Genomic DNA, 16,133 nt, shown 5'->3' on the forward strand with positions numbered 1-16,133 from the left:
ATATATATATATATATATAATATATATGTTTTATTTATTTTTGAGAGCATGGGGGAGGGGCAGAGAGGGAGGAGGATAGAGGACAGAGGGTCTAAAGTGGGCTCCATCCTGATAGCAGTGAACCCCACATGGGGCTCGAACTCATGAACTGTGAGATCATGACTTGAGCCGAAGTCAGCCGCTTAACCAACCGAGCCACCCAGGGGCCCCAGGCCGTCCATATTTATTACATGATAGAACATGGAATGAACTCCGGGTGTCTTGACTCCTTTGGTGCCATCAGGTAAGGAAGCACCAGCTTGTAGGCTGGATTCTCCCGTAAATCAGGCAGCGGAAGGTCTTTTTGTGTGGTTTTGCTGATGTTCTCCTTCTCTTGGGAAGCAGTGTTCATTTCTTTAAAAAATTTTTTTAATGTTTATTTATTTTTGAGAGAGAGAGAGAGGCAGTGCGAGCCAGGGAGGGTCAGAGAGAGAGAGAGGGAGACACAGAATCCGAAGCAGGCTCCAGGCTCTGAGCTGTCGGCACAGAGCCTGACGCGGGGCTCGAACCCACGAACTGCGAGATCATGACCTGAGCCGAAGCCGGACGCTTAACCGACTGACCCACCCAGGTGCCCCAGCAATGTTCATTTCTGAGTGAGTTTAGGTCTCTGTGGTGGGAAAGGAGGAGGTGAGGACAAAAATAAAAAAGACGGGCAGGATTCTTGAGAAATGTGGGCAAGGTCCATATAGATTTTTCCTTGCCAAAGTAAGCCGAAGGATTTTGAGGACTGTTTGCAATTGGCTGTTCTTCCGTTCTTCACTATTTGAATAACTGTATGGAAAAAAAAATCTCCAGAATGCTGGCTCTGCAGTGGTACCTGGGATCGTATTCATGGAACTGTTTTTATGATTTTTTTGCACGGGTTAGCGTTGCCCAAAAATAACATATATATGTCTCTCCATGCCTTTGATATTAGTAGCTTAGTTTTCCCACTTGAGAAATGGCCAGCTTTACGCCTTGGAAGAGTGCTGTTGGCATAACCGATTTATTTTCATAGGTTAACAAGTTTCTAGTACTTAACTGCATTAAATGGTTTCCTAGAGACCCGAAGGAGGGAATACCACCTTGTAAGGTGCCTAACGTACCACCAAGAAGTAACTTCAGCCCAAGAGGGTGCTGAATCAACTGTTGTGAAAATTGAACTGCATCGTTATTTACAAGCTCCTGGGTGGGGAGGCGCAGTCCGTTAAGCATCCGGCTCTTGATTTCGGCTCAGTCATGATATCACAGTTCGTGGGATCAAGCCCCATGTCGGGCTCTGCACTCACAGCACAGAGCCTGCTTGGGATTCTCTCTCTGCCTAGCCCCCCGTCGCACACACACTCTCCCTCAAAACAAATAAACCTTAAAAAAAAGCTTCTAGGGGCCAGTCACTCTCTGCCCTGTCCAGAAGAGTGTTTCCACTCTGCTTGTGGAGCAAAGAGGGCTTTCCTGGCTAAGAGCTTCTCCACGGTCCACTACCGGTGACCACCAAGATGGCCTCTGGAGAACTTTGCTTCTGTCTTCCCCCTTGCAAATGAACATTCTGGCAGAATGCCCACCAGGAGAGCCAGCAGACAATTCCGTAGGGTCCCTCACTTCAGTTCTGCAAGTGAAGCCCGCCTCTCTCTCCCTGCCTCGCTCCTGCCTGCCTTCCCTCCCTCCCTCTCTCCTTCCTTCCCTCCTGCCTCTGCTGTCCATTGCTGGCTTAGACCAGCCTGGGCCTAAGCAGGGGACACCAGAGGACTCTCGAACCCAGAGCTCAGGTTCTGGGCCTCAACTCCTATCGGCTGCTGCTTCTGCCCTGTATTTATTTACTTTAAATTTCTTTTGTAGTTTTTTTATGCTTTTTATTTATTTTTGAGAGACAGAGACAGTGCGAGCAGGGGAGGGTCAGAAAGAGAGGGAGACAAAGAATCCGAAGCAGGCTCTAGGCTCTGAGCTATCAGCACAGAGCCCGACACAGGGCTCGAACCCATGAACTGTGTGATCATGACCTGAGCCAAAGCTGCACGCTTAACCGACTGAGCCATGCAGGCGCCCCTATTTTGAATTTTTTAAACATTTAAAAATGCTTATTTTTGAGACAGAGAGTGCAAATGCGGGAGGGGCAGAGAGAGAGGGAGACACAGAATCTGAAGCAGGCTCCAGGCTCCGAGCTGTCAGCACAGACCCCAATGCAGGGCTGGAACTCAGGGACCGCGAGATCATGACCCAAGCCAGAGTCCAACGCTTAACCGACTGAGCCACCCAGGTGCCCCGCTTCTGCCCTGTATTTAGAAGTCATTTCCGGTCATTGGGTTTAGTCTCCTTGTCCTCTTTATGTCACCCTCCCAGTCATGGTGTCCTTGACGCACCCCATCCCCTGTATCTGACGCCCCTGCCTCCGCTTTCCAGCCACTCGCCCAGTTCCTCTAGACGTGAGTTCTGGTCTTCCTGCTGGTCCTGAGGAGGCCTGCCCTCCCCTCCCTGTAACCGTAAAACAGCTTGAGCTGAGCATGGTGGGATCAGTGGACGCAGGGCTGAGTGTCTGCTTAGAGAATTGAGGCGCGGCAGAGTGCCCAGGACGGGGAGGCCCAGCCAGCGGCCCTGCCGACGGCTGGAGCAGATGCGTGGCCTTCTTCATTTCCCATGGCTGCCGTGACAAATTGCCACACATTTAGCATCTCAAAACGCAAATTCATTCTCACAGTTCTGGAGGTCAGAAGTTCTATAATCAGAATGTCAGCAGACTCTAGGGGAGAATCCATTACCTGGCCTTTTCCAGCTTCTAGAGGCTGCCCGCATCCTTTGGCTCATGGCCCCTTCCTCCATCTTCTGGCTGGCAGTGGCTGGTCGAGTCTTTTTTACATCCTGTCACTCTGCATCCCTTTCTCTGATTCCAACTCCCCTGCCTCTCTCCCTCGGTTAGAAGCACGCTTATGATTCCATGGGTCCTGCCCATATCCCTCCAGGGTGACCGACTTGCCCAGCTCCAAACCCTTCATCACATTTGCAAAGGCCCCTTTTGCCGTGTAAGTCACATAGACACAGGTTCCAAGGGTTAGGATGTTGGACCTCTTTGGGAAACTGTTATTCGGCCTTGGCCATGGGCATTGCTGGAGGTTGGGGAATGGCAGGACCCCGCGGTTGGGTTCTCCCCATGGATACTTGAAATGGTGGAGGAGGAACAGAGATCTGACAGACCGGTAAATGGTGAGCTAGCTGCGGACGTGTTCACAGAATTCAAATGAGGAAGTACAACCCCTTTTGAGAATTTTGGCTGAACGAAAGCAATACAGGTCTGCCATCTGTGATTTCAATTTGGATGTTTTCCTAAATGCTTCATAATTAAAAAATTTTTTTTGCCCCACACAAAACTCCCTCAGTCTGGAGTTCTTGTAAGTGGGCACCGCTCTCAGACTTGAGGTGTTTCAGGATGCAAGCTGGCCAGACACTTAGCAGGCACTTAGCCAGCTTTGGCCTATGGAATTTTCCACCCGCAGCTAAAGGGAAGAGTAGTGAGGGGTGTGTGTGTGTGTGTGTTTAAAAGAGAAAGAGATGATTTCAATCACAGAGAATAACTCTTTGGCTCACCAGCCCCAAGAAACCTCTCACGTGTCCTGCGTGAGAGACACACACTCCTCCTGAAGGTCAAGCTAGACCAACGTATGGCCTGCCTGCATTTCTAAGGTAATTGCAGGACCCTTTTCCAGAAATGGGTTTCTAAGACACATGATTGGAGAAACAGAGAGGACTGGAAAATCTCTCTGGTTTCCTTCTGGTTTCATGATGATCTCAGCTGAGAGAGAAATTGAAACTTCCTCTCGTCACCAAATCTAGTTGCCGCCATCTTAGAGACACGCCACGAAAAATCGCACCGGCTGATGGCATTTGCAGCGGCCCGTCCCGCCCCAGCGAGCAGAGTATCCGCGATGTGCTGGTGGCAGGGAGCTTCAGCGCTCTGAGGAAGCGCCCCGTCATACTTGGGGGTTGCATTTTCTATTTTTGCATCAATCCTAATGGGCCACGGCTCTATTTCTCTGAGGCCTGGCCTATCTTTTTTCTTTTTTCAGGCCGTTGACTAACTGACCGGGCTGTACATGGAAACTGATGTAAAAGGCTGGGGAACCTACCCCCCTCCAGATTTTGTTTAAAAATCTATAGAGACAAAATATGCATTAACCGTCTTTACTTTCTCTAGTTACGTTTCCCCCTTCCTCCCCCCCCCCTTAGTAGGAAAACAATTCTATTTCTCCTTATCAGCCATCTCAGTGAAAACATTCAGAGGTTCTCTGTAGCATGATCTTAAATTGTTTTTTCTGATGTGTTCCATATACTTCTCATCTCTACCCATCTATGAAATATGGAAGAGTATTAATCAGTAGTCCTGTTTAAATCTGTAGAAATTGGTGTTTTTTTCTCTGAATTGAAGGCTCTCTTTCCTTCAGCCTGGCTTCTTTTAGTTTGTTTCATATTATTTTACTGATTTACTACTTTCTCCTTCAGGAGTTTTCCTTTTTTTGTTTTACTGGCCCTTCCCTGAGCGTCCGTGTGCATTCGATCAGTGAGCTTCGTGACCCAGTGATGCCTTAGGGAGCTGGGGAGAGAGAGAGAGAGAGAGCGCGAGCATGATGAGCTGTGGAAGAGAACTGTCTTAGCTGAGAGAAGAGAGAGGTACTTACTTGCCTGCCTCAGGCCGTACTAAAATCTCAAGGGAAATGCTTTTAGAACGGTTGCTTGAACCGAAGCAGAGAATCTGTTTCCACCGATTTCCTGTTAAAGGATTAAATCTGCAGGGGGGCGGAGCAAGGCAAGACAAGGACTTTAATCTGAGGAAACGAAATGAGTATAAAAAGCTCATGGGGCGCCTGGGCGGCTCAGTTTTGGTTCAGCGTCTGCCTCAGGTCCTGATCTCACCGTTCACGGTTCACGGATCGAGGCCCACATCGGGCTCTGCGCTGGGAGTCGGCTCGGGGTTCTCACTCTCCCTCGCTCTTTGCTCTTTGCCCCTCCCCCACTCCCATTTCCCTCTCTTTCTCTCAAGATAAATGAATACACTTAAAAAAAAAAAGTTCAGACTGAAAGGAGTTTTTTCTTTTTCATTATAATAGAACCGGAGACAAGAGACTAAAATATTAACAATATTTAATGAGGGTAGCAAGTATATTTTTAACTTCAGACAGGAAGAGCTCAAACCCTTTGGAAATTGTACTAGGTAACTGGAACAGTTCTTTCTGGGACCAAAGGGGTGAGGAGACATTCAGGGGGACAGAGGGCCCCAAATCCATCCATCGTTAAGGAATGTAGAGTAGACTTGTGTGCAGTTCGCCCATTTAGAGGGAAGCCAGAGACTTGTGAGCACCAGGAACCTGCGGAGGCCAGATTTCTTTTGGGGAGTCCGGGGTGGAGACACCCCTGTTGCCAGCGAGGCCTGCCCTCACTCCTCACTTCCTCTGCCCTCTCGGGAGGAAGAGGAGCAACAGTTCAACCCTGTGCCGGACCCAGATCTCTCAAGGCAACAGACCCTCCTCGACGGGCGTGGCGGGCAACTGAGGCTGTTCTCTGAGAGTGGCCCTCTGGGCCTGGCTTCCTCTTACCTGACTACGTCCTCCCCCTCCCTCTTCATCCTTCTCCTGCGCCCTCACAGGTTCACCCCCCCCCCCATGCCAATTGTCCTGAGGTGCTTCTGTCGGTCTACGTCCCTGCCCTGCTGCCTTCTGGGAAAGTACGTGGATCTGGCTCCCAGACCTTTCTACTCCCTTCCGCCATGTTTGCGGGAACCCCATGCTATGGGAGGCACGCTTCCACTCTCCGTTTCTCATCTTTTTCTCACGTCTTCCTTCCTCCTCTCGTCTGTTTGGCCACACAGTGCTCTCCGTGGGACGGAGCCATATTTATTTTTTTTAACCTTTTCTTTAGCCAAGGGTGGAAAATTCCAGAGGCCTGAGCTAGTGATGGCTGGGTGCCTTTTCTGGAAATTCAATGGCCTTGGATACCAAGGAGATGTCGTGGAGCCACACATCTGGCAAGGTTGTCCCCTAAACTGCCCTGGCTTTGGGGTTAGTTCCAACTAAACGCAGTGTAGTTCCTCTCTGCAGGATGATGGAAGAAGAGTGAAGAGTTTAGGAAATACTACAATTTAAAATAAAAAAGAGAAATGGTGTAATCATAAATAGCCCGGTTTGCGTTAGTTTTTTTTTTTTTTTTCCTGCTGGATTGGGCTGGGAATGAGCGGACTTTGGTTTTAGTAGCTCTTCCAAAAGCGGAACCTTCCGCAGGACAAAGTCCCTGTACTTTAACTTAATCAAGGCTTCTGTTCTGTCGGGGTCATTATTTGGCAGAGGCCACGTGCATTTCTGCGCAACCAGGTACATTTCAGAGTGGGTGCCCTCGGGAACAGGAATATCCCTTCAGTTGACACAGGATGGAATCGAAGAAGTCCTATCCCATTGCCATATTTCTTGCCCCTTCCCCGGAGAAGTCATTTAAGCAGGCTGTTGTCCCCACGTCCCTAGTGGTACAACAAGTCAGAGTGGATTCATCTTGAGAGTAAGCAAAAACAAGTACTGTCTCGAAATAGCTAGAAACTGAGCACCACTCTGCTGCCTCCCTGGAGGGTATGAGGGAAGAGAATCACAAAATCCTCAAATCCCGAAAAATGCTAACTCTATCTGCTTTGGCTCCATGTTACTATAAAGAAGCACCTAGATTTCCCAGTGGGCATTCATGCCCCTGCCTGTCCACCGGGGGGCCCATCCCACCTTTGAATTCTCTTCTGCCACCACATTCCATCCACCATAGTGTGAACATTGGCCATGCTGGACCATTGCTGCTCCCTAGACGCACTGCCCCCCTTTCTCGCCCCTGTGCCTTTGCACATGCTGATTCCTCTTCCTGGAATGCCCTTCCAGCCCCTTCGCTGCTCAAGAGACTCCTGTCTGTTCTTCGGGGTTTAGGTCAGTTGGCCCTCTCCCCCCACTGCACACTCAGCCCCCCTCCCCCATTTGGAGCAAATTGTTCCTTCTGCAGACTTCTCACCTGCTACTAGTTGTATTGATTTCCTTCCGCACCATAACAAGTTAACAAATGGGGGGGTGTGTGTGTACTTAAAACAATACATTTATTTTCTTGTAATTCTGAAGGCCAGAAGTCCGAAATGGGTATCGCTGGGCCGCATTCCCTCTGCGGAATTCAGGGAAGGATGGGTTCCTTGTATCTCCCAGCTCTGGGAGCTGCTAGCTTTCCTTGGCTTGTGGCTTTGTCACTCCAGCCTCTGCCTGTGTGATCACAGTGTATTCTCTTCAGTTGTGTCACATTTCTCTTTGCCTCTTTCCTAAAAGGTCATTTGTGGGGTGCCTGGGTGGCTCAGTCTGTTAAGCGTCCGACTCGGCTCGAGTCATGATCTGCCGGGTTTGTGGATTTGAGCCCCGCGTTGGTCTCTGTGCTGACAGCTTGGAGCCTGGAGTCTGCTTCAGATTCTGTGTCTCCCTCTCTCTCTCTGCTCACACTCTTGTCTGTCTCGAAAATAAACACTTAAAAAAAAGGGTCATTTGTGATGGCTTTTAGGGCCCACCCTGGTAATCCAGAATGATCGCCTCACCTCAAGCCCCTTGACTCCGTTCTGGTGGTCAGCAGTGCCAGAAGGACCCAGCAATTCGTCTGCCTGCCCCTGGCCTCGGGCACACAATTTAACTTTGTGGGACTTCCTTGTGCTCGTTAGTAAAGTGGAAATAATGATGTCAACTGCAGTGGGTCTTGCAAAACCAACAACTCACCCCCAAATTGAACCCCCCCCAAGTTTTGAAGAGTAAGGGGGGTTGGCCAAAACACATTCATACACCGGCAAACCCTGCAGTCATTACAGCGACATCTGTATCTATCATTGACATGGAAAATCTTTGGGGTTATGAAAAAGCATGATGGTATTTGTGTAAAAGGGAGCATTATGGGATTTGTGTGCATTTAGTTACTTAATCGCTCTGTACCTCGGCTTCCTCCTCTGTAGAATGGACGCAGCGATAGTTCTGACCTCACAAGGTTGTTGTAAGGGTTGAGGAAAATAACAAAGCATATAGAAAAATGTCTGGAACGTAGCAAGCACTAAATAAATATTAGATTGAAAGACAGCATTCTCAAGGCGGGTATGAGAGAGGGTGTGTATTTATAAAGGTATATGTGTATCTATAATATTAACAGTACATATTTCTGGATGGTGGGGCCATGAGCACATTTTATTTTTGCTTTGTTTTCTGGTTTGAAAATGTTCATTTATTCTGCATGGAGCATGTGTTACTTTTATAATCAGAAAACGTAGAATTCCAGACAAGTGCCATACTTCCCTTTCAAGCTTGCTGTGTTTATGTGTTATATATAAATACATATACATGCCATGTGGTATCTGTTTATGTGATACCTCTTATTTTTTTTATTATTTAAAAACATTTTTTTAAGTTTGTTTATTTTGAGAGAGAGAGCGCGAGTAGGAGAGGGGTGGAGAGAGAGGGAGAGAGAGAGAGAGAGAGAGAGAGAGAGAGAATCTGAAGCAGGCTCCACGCTGTCGTCGCAGAACTCAGTGTGGGGCTCAATCCCATCCGTGGACCATGGGATTATTTCATGAGCGGAAACCAAGAGTCAGATGCTTAACTGACTGAGCCAGCCAGGCGCCCCTGTTTCCTATTTATTTATTTATGAATATTTTTTAAACATCTATTTATGATTGAGAGACACAGACAAAGCACAAGTCGGGGAGGGTCAGAGAGAGAGAGAGGGAGGGAGACACAATCAGAAGCAGGCTCCAGGCTCTGAGCTAGCTGTCAGCACAGAGCCCGACATGGGGCTTGAACCCACAAACCATGAGATCTTGACCTGAGCTGAAGTCGATGCTTAACTGACTGAGCCACCCAGGTGCCCCAGAGCCCCCTGTCTTAACCACTGACTGCTACCACACCCCCTGGCAGGTGCCCCTCCTATTTTTAAAATAAACTTTGAGAGGCAGAAATGCCTACCTTGAATTTTCTGAAATGCAAATTTAAATTGTTCTCCCCTCTGTCATGTGTGAAATGTGCCTCAGGTTGTTGATACTGTAGCTGTCCTTTGGTGCCACTAATGTTAATCACTAGGGGGACTTAAATTTCGAGTAAAGCTAATTAATAGGTGATATGCATCCATCCTGCGGAGATTTCTGGTTGCAGTGTTCCTGATTTTGCACATGCCATATCTTTGTTCTTTTATTAAAAAATAATCTTAGACTTCTTGTGGCTTTCAGAACAAATGGATGGGAGAATTACTGATAAATTAGGAGCTCCGAAAATGAAGGTCTTGCCTCTGACATTTAAGATAATTAGATTACGCTGTGCAGCTTGGTGAATCGGGTTGTTTTCCCCTCTGAACAGTGCGCCTGTCTTCTTCGACCAGCATGCACGTCTTCGAGGTCATTTCTTTTTCATAGCTTCTCGGGGCTTCTCCCCTGTTACTTTTTTCCCACCTCTACTCTGGTCATCCTGTGAAACCTATAGGTAAACATTTTTTTTTTTGACTCTTAAGTTTGTTTTTCCAAGATTTTTTTCCTCCTGCAGAATCCCTTATGAGGCTAACATTTCTCCCAGCCATTATAAACAGTCTTATTACAGAAGCCCTTGACATTTTCTTTGTGGTCAGGGTGCTCTGGGTGTCGCTCCTCATCGCTCACCTTCTGCATGATGCCCTTTTCGTAGTAATATCGTAGAGAATGGCTCAGCTTGTTATAGTTCATGGCAGGCCGGTTCTTCTGGATGCCCCAACGCCGAGCAACCTCCTCAGGTTTGATCAGCTTAAACTCCATGCCGCTGCCCGTCCAGGCTATGAACTGGGCATTGGTGGGTTCATCAAGCGGGGTAACCGGGAACTGCCACAGCTGAAGGGAACCTCGCCTCTGGTAAGGGGGCCCCTCCCGCTACATGGTGGGCTCTTGTTTGATTTTGCCTTGCAGTCTCTCAGGAGCCACGCAAGTGTCGTCAAAGTACAACCGGGGATCTTTTTCATATGAAAAACCTTCATGGTTGCTGGAGAAATACCCTCCGCTGATACAGGATGACTGGCAGTTAGGCACTTCTGAATCAACGGAGTAATCCCGGGGCTCCTGCTTGATGCCCGTTGGTGACTGGAACCCATGTACTGGGGGCCTGGCATGCCTGGGACCCCATGTTCATAGAGTGGATCATGGTATTCTTGTTTGAATCCCTGAGGGGGCGGGGGAGCTGCAGGGACGATAGGTTTGGACATTTCCCGGTGGTAATTTGGGCGATGATCTCCAGGAACTCCTGACTGAGGAGGGAAGGGGTGGCAGGGTTCAGACAGTTGTCTCTGATATCTCTGTTCCGACGGATACTGGTTTTCAGGCATCATCGTTGGCATCTGCAGGGGCTGATTTGGTGGCTGGGGGACCACAAAGGTTTGCTGCTGTGGCCCAGGTTCAGGAAGCGAATGAGGGGTGCAGGCGGGGCCCACACCTTGTACCGGGCCAGCTGCAGGGGCATAGGCAGAGGTGGGCAGAGTTGCCTGAGGTGGGGGAAACAGGGGATTCTGATGGGTGGGTGACAGGGGGCTGGTGGAAGGGGTTAATGGCTCGAACCCAGAGGGAGGCTTCCTATCATAGGCAAAATCGCTGAAGAGGCACTTTTGTCCATAGTTAGCACCGAGAGCCTGCTCATGGCTACAGGACGGACGACAGCTCATGGGAGGGGCTGTGCAGCTCCCCTTTGTTCTTGGTTGGAGGTGGGGCATGAAGCACCAAGTTATCAGACTGGAAATCTGGGACAAACTGTTCATCCTCAGGAACTTGTGCTGCAGCTAACCAAGCCTCTTGAAGTTGACTGAGATCCTGAAACAACTCTTCAGAATCGTGGGCCAGATCCATGTCCAAAAACTTCCTCTTTCTGTCAATCACAGGCCACCCTCTACATTCCTCTGACCGAGATGTCCCTGGGACCAGAAAAGGGACTTGCTGATCATAAAACCTGTCCATGGTGCTTCCATGGATGGTATTTAAATGGATTTTGAGTATTTCTTCTTCATGACTTAAAGCATAGGAGGGTGGGAAGCACGAATCGGCAGAGCACAGAGCAGTGATGTGGTGATGACTGTGTTCGTATGACACTGGAATGGTAGATGCATGACATTGTGTATTTCCTAAAGCCCTTAGAGTGGGCCACACCAAGTGTGAACCCTGGTGTGAACTGTGGACTTTGGGTGATGATGATGGGTCGGTATAGGTCACAGATAGTAACAAATGCACCTCTCCGGTGTGGAATGTTGATAATGGGAGCGCAGTGTGTGTGTGCGCGCGTATGTGTGTGCACGTGCGCACACGCACGTGCCCGTAGGGGTGGGTAATATGGGAACGGAACTCTGTACTTTCTGCTCCCTTTTGCTTTGAACATGAAATGGCTCGGGAAAAAAAAAGTCTTTTTTTAAAAGTGAGACACACGAAATCTCGTATTTTTCTTTTTGTAAAAAATCAACGTAGTTCTTTGGTGCGTCTGTGGACCATTCAGTTTTCTGCCTGTCAGTGGTCCTAATTTTTTCTTTGTCTCTCCGGTAGTTCTGGAAGGTTTCCACTGCCAGTTCTCTTGCCAACTTGTTTGGCATAGTCATGAAGACTGGCAAATGCGGATTGAACACGTTGAAGGCTTTGGATGAAAAGTGCTGACTAAAAAGCAAAGCAGTTTTATTGTCGGAATTGGGGAGTAGGTGTCAGAAATGTTAAGGTCGACTCCTCGCTGTGTGACAACAGAGAACAGTGCAGCGCACCTCTGAAATGGGTCTTCGAAGCACCAAAATCAAGGCCGAGAGGTCCTACTAATCCAATTCACACTCTGGTACAGCTGTGTTTGCTCTGAAGCCCACATGCAAATCAGATCATTTCGCATACATTAGGGGGATCTGATTTTTGAATAAACTTGATTGGGATCCTTTGGCAAGGCAAAGAATCCTTTTGTAATGCAAATGAACACCCACTGATTTATATCTTTTGGAAGGTAGGATTTAATGGTTTAGGTTTTTCTAGCTCCCTTGCCACTTAAAATCAAATTGTTTTGGTGCTTGGGAGAGAAGAATCGCTCTGGGAAGTTGCATTAACTCCTTCAGCCCTGACGAAGCCATTTACTCAATTATTGTTTCTGGAAACTAAATAATACCCTTGTCACCTGAAAGATTTAAAATAGCCCCTGTAAGTGGCTCCTTAGCCTCTGGAGGAACATGACTCATTTCTTCACTGGAACCTGAAAGAAGTCCAAGTGTCCGGAGACACTGGGGAATGCACTTGAATTCTACTTGTATATAACTTGTAAACTTGTATATAATTATCCTTGAATCATACTGGGAAGTACTTGTAAACATCAATACGAGAAGTCTTCAATTATTAGGGAACCAATATGATATGGGTTAAAAGTTGATGGTTAGAGTCAGTATATTAGGATGTGGCCAAAAGAGCAAGGGGTGAATTGGCAGTCCTTTCTAGAATATTCCTTGGGGAAATCCTTGCTGGCCAAGTGAAGAATCTTGAGCTCCTGGCTGACCTCGGGGTAGCGTAGGTTGTCTTCTTTTGTCAAGGGAGTACCCCCCTCCCCACCCCCCTGCATTTCTTAGGGTTGCTGCTCCCTTCAAGCACAGGACCAGTGGAAGGGAGTTGAGCGTAGTAGAAGGAGCCTTGCATTAGTGCTGGGAGATAAATTGCATTCCTGTGTCTCTTAAAACCCGTGTTCTCGACAGTATAAAATGGGGCTGGGGAGGGTGCGGTTCTCCCAAGACCGGGTCAGCCTTTGCCTTTCATTGACCCCAGTGGATGCCACTTAATGGAAAAATATGATCAGGGTTCACCCTATGGAATCATTGCTTAATATCGTAGATGACTCATTGGAACTAGTGTGTTAGAAAATCACTTCCAGATGTGTAGTCGAAGCTTTTCCAAAAGGAAGAAATAAACTCTGGAAAACTGGGTTCGTTTTCTTTTTTCTTTTTATGATTTTAGGGCCAGAATCAAATCTTCTTGTACATGATCGGCCAGCATATATTTGGAGTTCTAAGTAGCACTTGATTTTACACTGGCACCCACAGATGGGGGGTACCGCCTAGAGCCTGCCTCCCTAACCCATCACAACTGCCCTTTCCCCCCATCTCCTGTTATCCTCGTGACGTGACGAATGGTCTGGAAGCCTCACCTGGTCCCTCAGGCACTGACCTCATTCTTTGTCATTATCAGCAAACATTTATTGAGCATTCCTGTGTGAAAGCAAGCTGCCAGGTACCGGGAAGGAGGGAAAAACTCTCTCTTTGGAGACAGGAGAAGTGCAGGTAATACTGCAAAGGGACCAGCCTGTGAGCTTTGCTGTCAGCATCTGGGCTGACGGGTCACTTTCTGGTTGTGGAATATCGGGGAAAGGTACTTCCCCATTCTAAGTCTCAGTTTCTTTGTCTATCAAATGGGCGTGCCGGTGATAATACCAACTTTGCAAGGTTAAATGTGAGGCCTGCAATGAGATGGTCCATGGTAGACCCTTGGCACCGGTAAGAGTCAGCCATTGTTATTCATCTAATTTGTCCCTGTGTGTAGTGTGTGTGTGTGTGTGTGTGTGTGTGTGTGTGTGTGTGTTTGAAAGAACATGAAACATGAGTTGACTGACACCATCTGAGAACTGGTGTTCAATTTTTTGAGATTCTCTTTATTTTTTTTTATTTATTACTTATTTTTTTATTAGAGAGCATGAGTGATCGCGTGTGAGCTGGGGAGGGAGACAGAGAATCCCAAGCAGGCTCCCTGTTCAGTGGGGAGCCCGACACGGGGCTCGATCCCACGACCCTGGGATCATGACCTAGGCTGAAATCAAAAGTGGGACGCTCAACCAACTGAGCCACCTAGGTGCCCCAAGATTCTCCTTAAATGGTTTCTGGGAGTCTCTCTACATGGATTTCGCCCCAGCCAAGAATTCACTGGCTTCTCCTAGTCGGTGAAGTTTCAGTTGGGCCCTCTTGAAAGAGGTAATGTGTTGTCATCCCCTTGGGGCACCAGATGACAGACCAGATCACGCCATCGAGTCAAAAGGAAACTATTTGTTAAGTAGCCCAGCCTGGAGCCCTTGCAGAAGCGCAGACTGCTTCAACAAGGTGGTTTTGGGAAATAAAATCTTATGTTGTCCGTCCTGCTCAGTTTTGTTCCCAACTTACCTCTTACAGTATTGTATTTGTAGCTTTTTCATGAATCAAAAAATGTCTCTCTGTACTAGACTATGATCAAACCATGTCTGAAACTTGAGAAAGCCAGCAGAAAAGGAAGGCAGAGATCATAACCAATACTGTTCAGTCGAAATGTATGCCTCTGTGCTTTTTGAAGAGTTAAAAATGGTTAGGGATTTGTGAAGCTGCCGCACGAAGTTCTGTAGTGGTTAAGGGCATGGTCATCAGAGTTAAAGGGCGCTGCTTGGAATCCTGACTGTATTCGTTTTCTGGTGCCGCACAGCATATGATCACAAAACGAGCAGCTTAAAATAACTTATTTCATAGTTTCTCCAGGTCAGAAACCCGGGCAGGGTGCAGCGGGAGTCCTTCCTCGGTCTTGCAGGTGTCGGCCGGGCAGCGTTAATCATCTGGAAGCCCAAAAGCCTTTTCCAAGCTCCTTCAGGTTGGCATAGTTCACTCCTTGCGGCTATAGGACTGATCGGTCCTGTTTTCTTGCTGGCTGTCAGCTCCTAGGGGCACCTTCAGGTCCTAGCCATTTGGGCCTTTATTAGCACGGAGGTCTGCTTCTAAAAAGCAGCAGGTGGGGGCACCTGGGCGGCTCTGTTGGTTTCGGCACAGGTCACATGATCCCAGGCTCGTGGGATTGAGCCCTACCTTGGGCTCCACAGCATGGAGCCTGCTGAAGAGTCTTCTCTTCTGCCCCTCTCCCCTGCTTCCTCACTCACTTGCTCACTTGCTCTCTCTTTCTCTGAAAAATTAAAATAAAAAATAAATAAATGAAAAATAAAAAGCCAGTAGATGATTCACTCCCCAGGAAGGGCCCAGTCCCTCTCCTAGGGATCTCCTGATTAGGTCAGACCCACCCTGGATCATTTCCCTTTTGATCAACTCCGAGTGAATGTATTTAGTCATGGACTCAGGGGAATGCCACCTCCTAATCGTCACAGGTTCCACTTACATTCAAGGGGAGGGGATTATACAGGGCAAGTAGACTGCAGGCAGGAATCTTAGGGGACATCTTAGGCTTCAGCCTACCACCCTGACTATTAACACTCATTTGGGCAAGTTGCCGAGTTGCTCTTAGTCTCTGCCTTCTCACTGATAAAATCTGAGTAATGATAGTATTTTCTACCTGAGAGGATCATTCGAAGAAGTGTTACAATTGTGGCAGAGAAGGGACACCTGGCTGTCTCAGTCAGTAAAGCTTCCGACCTCAGCTGAAGTCATGATCTCCTGGTTCCTGGGTTTCGAGCTCCATTGCCCGCAGAGTCCACTTCAGATCCTGTCTCCCTCTCTCTCTGCCCCTCCCCCACTCACACTCTCTCGCCCTCCCTCAAAAATAAACATTAAAGGAAAAAAAATTGTAGCATAGAAGAGCCACTTTTCCTTCTCTCCTTTTCCCTTTTCTTGGCCACCCCCCATAATGAAATGGCTTTGTACATAGTGCATGTGAGCGGATGCTGAAGAAGTTGATGGTTTTATTTCCCTAACGATGTAAGTACAAAAAGGGATTTCCTGCGAATAAAAGTTATGGAACACAGATTTCTTTTTAATTTTATTGTTTTTTTATTGGAGGGAACAGAGGGAGACAGACTGAACAGTAGGCTCCACAGACTGAGCCTCCATTTAATACAACAATTTTATTTTTTTTGAGCTTTTATATTTTTTATTCTTCATTTAACTTTTAAAACACTACTATAGTTGAATATTAAAACAAAAACAATAGCCAAGTAGTGAGCTATGATTATAGTCCTTCACTCGTTCACTACCGCGTATGAAATGCCAGCGGTGTTATTCACTGGCCCCATTAAGAGGTCTGACACCGAACACCTCGCCTAGGGCGATGTTCATCATCCTCACATGCTTCTCCGCTGTAATGGCGCCGTCCTTCCTGATTTGGATCAAAGTCCACCAGTTCT

The 16,133-nt window shown here is 47.7% G+C and overlaps 1 protein-coding gene and 1 pseudogene across 5 annotated transcripts in view; one reads left to right on the plus strand and one right to left on the minus strand.

Moving 5' to 3' along the window:
* DOCK11 (dedicator of cytokinesis 11) overlaps positions 1-16,133 on the plus strand; it is a 203,363-nt gene that overhangs the window by 10,887 nt on the left and 176,343 nt on the right. The window lies entirely within an intron of this gene.
* On the minus strand, positions 9,593-11,005 carry LOC115284277 (annotated as a pseudogene).

This window comes from Suricata suricatta, chromosome X (genome assembly GCF_006229205.1).
Source record: "Suricata suricatta isolate VVHF042 chromosome X, meerkat_22Aug2017_6uvM2_HiC, whole genome shotgun sequence".
Lineage (NCBI taxonomy): Eukaryota > Metazoa > Chordata > Mammalia > Carnivora > Herpestidae > Suricata > Suricata suricatta.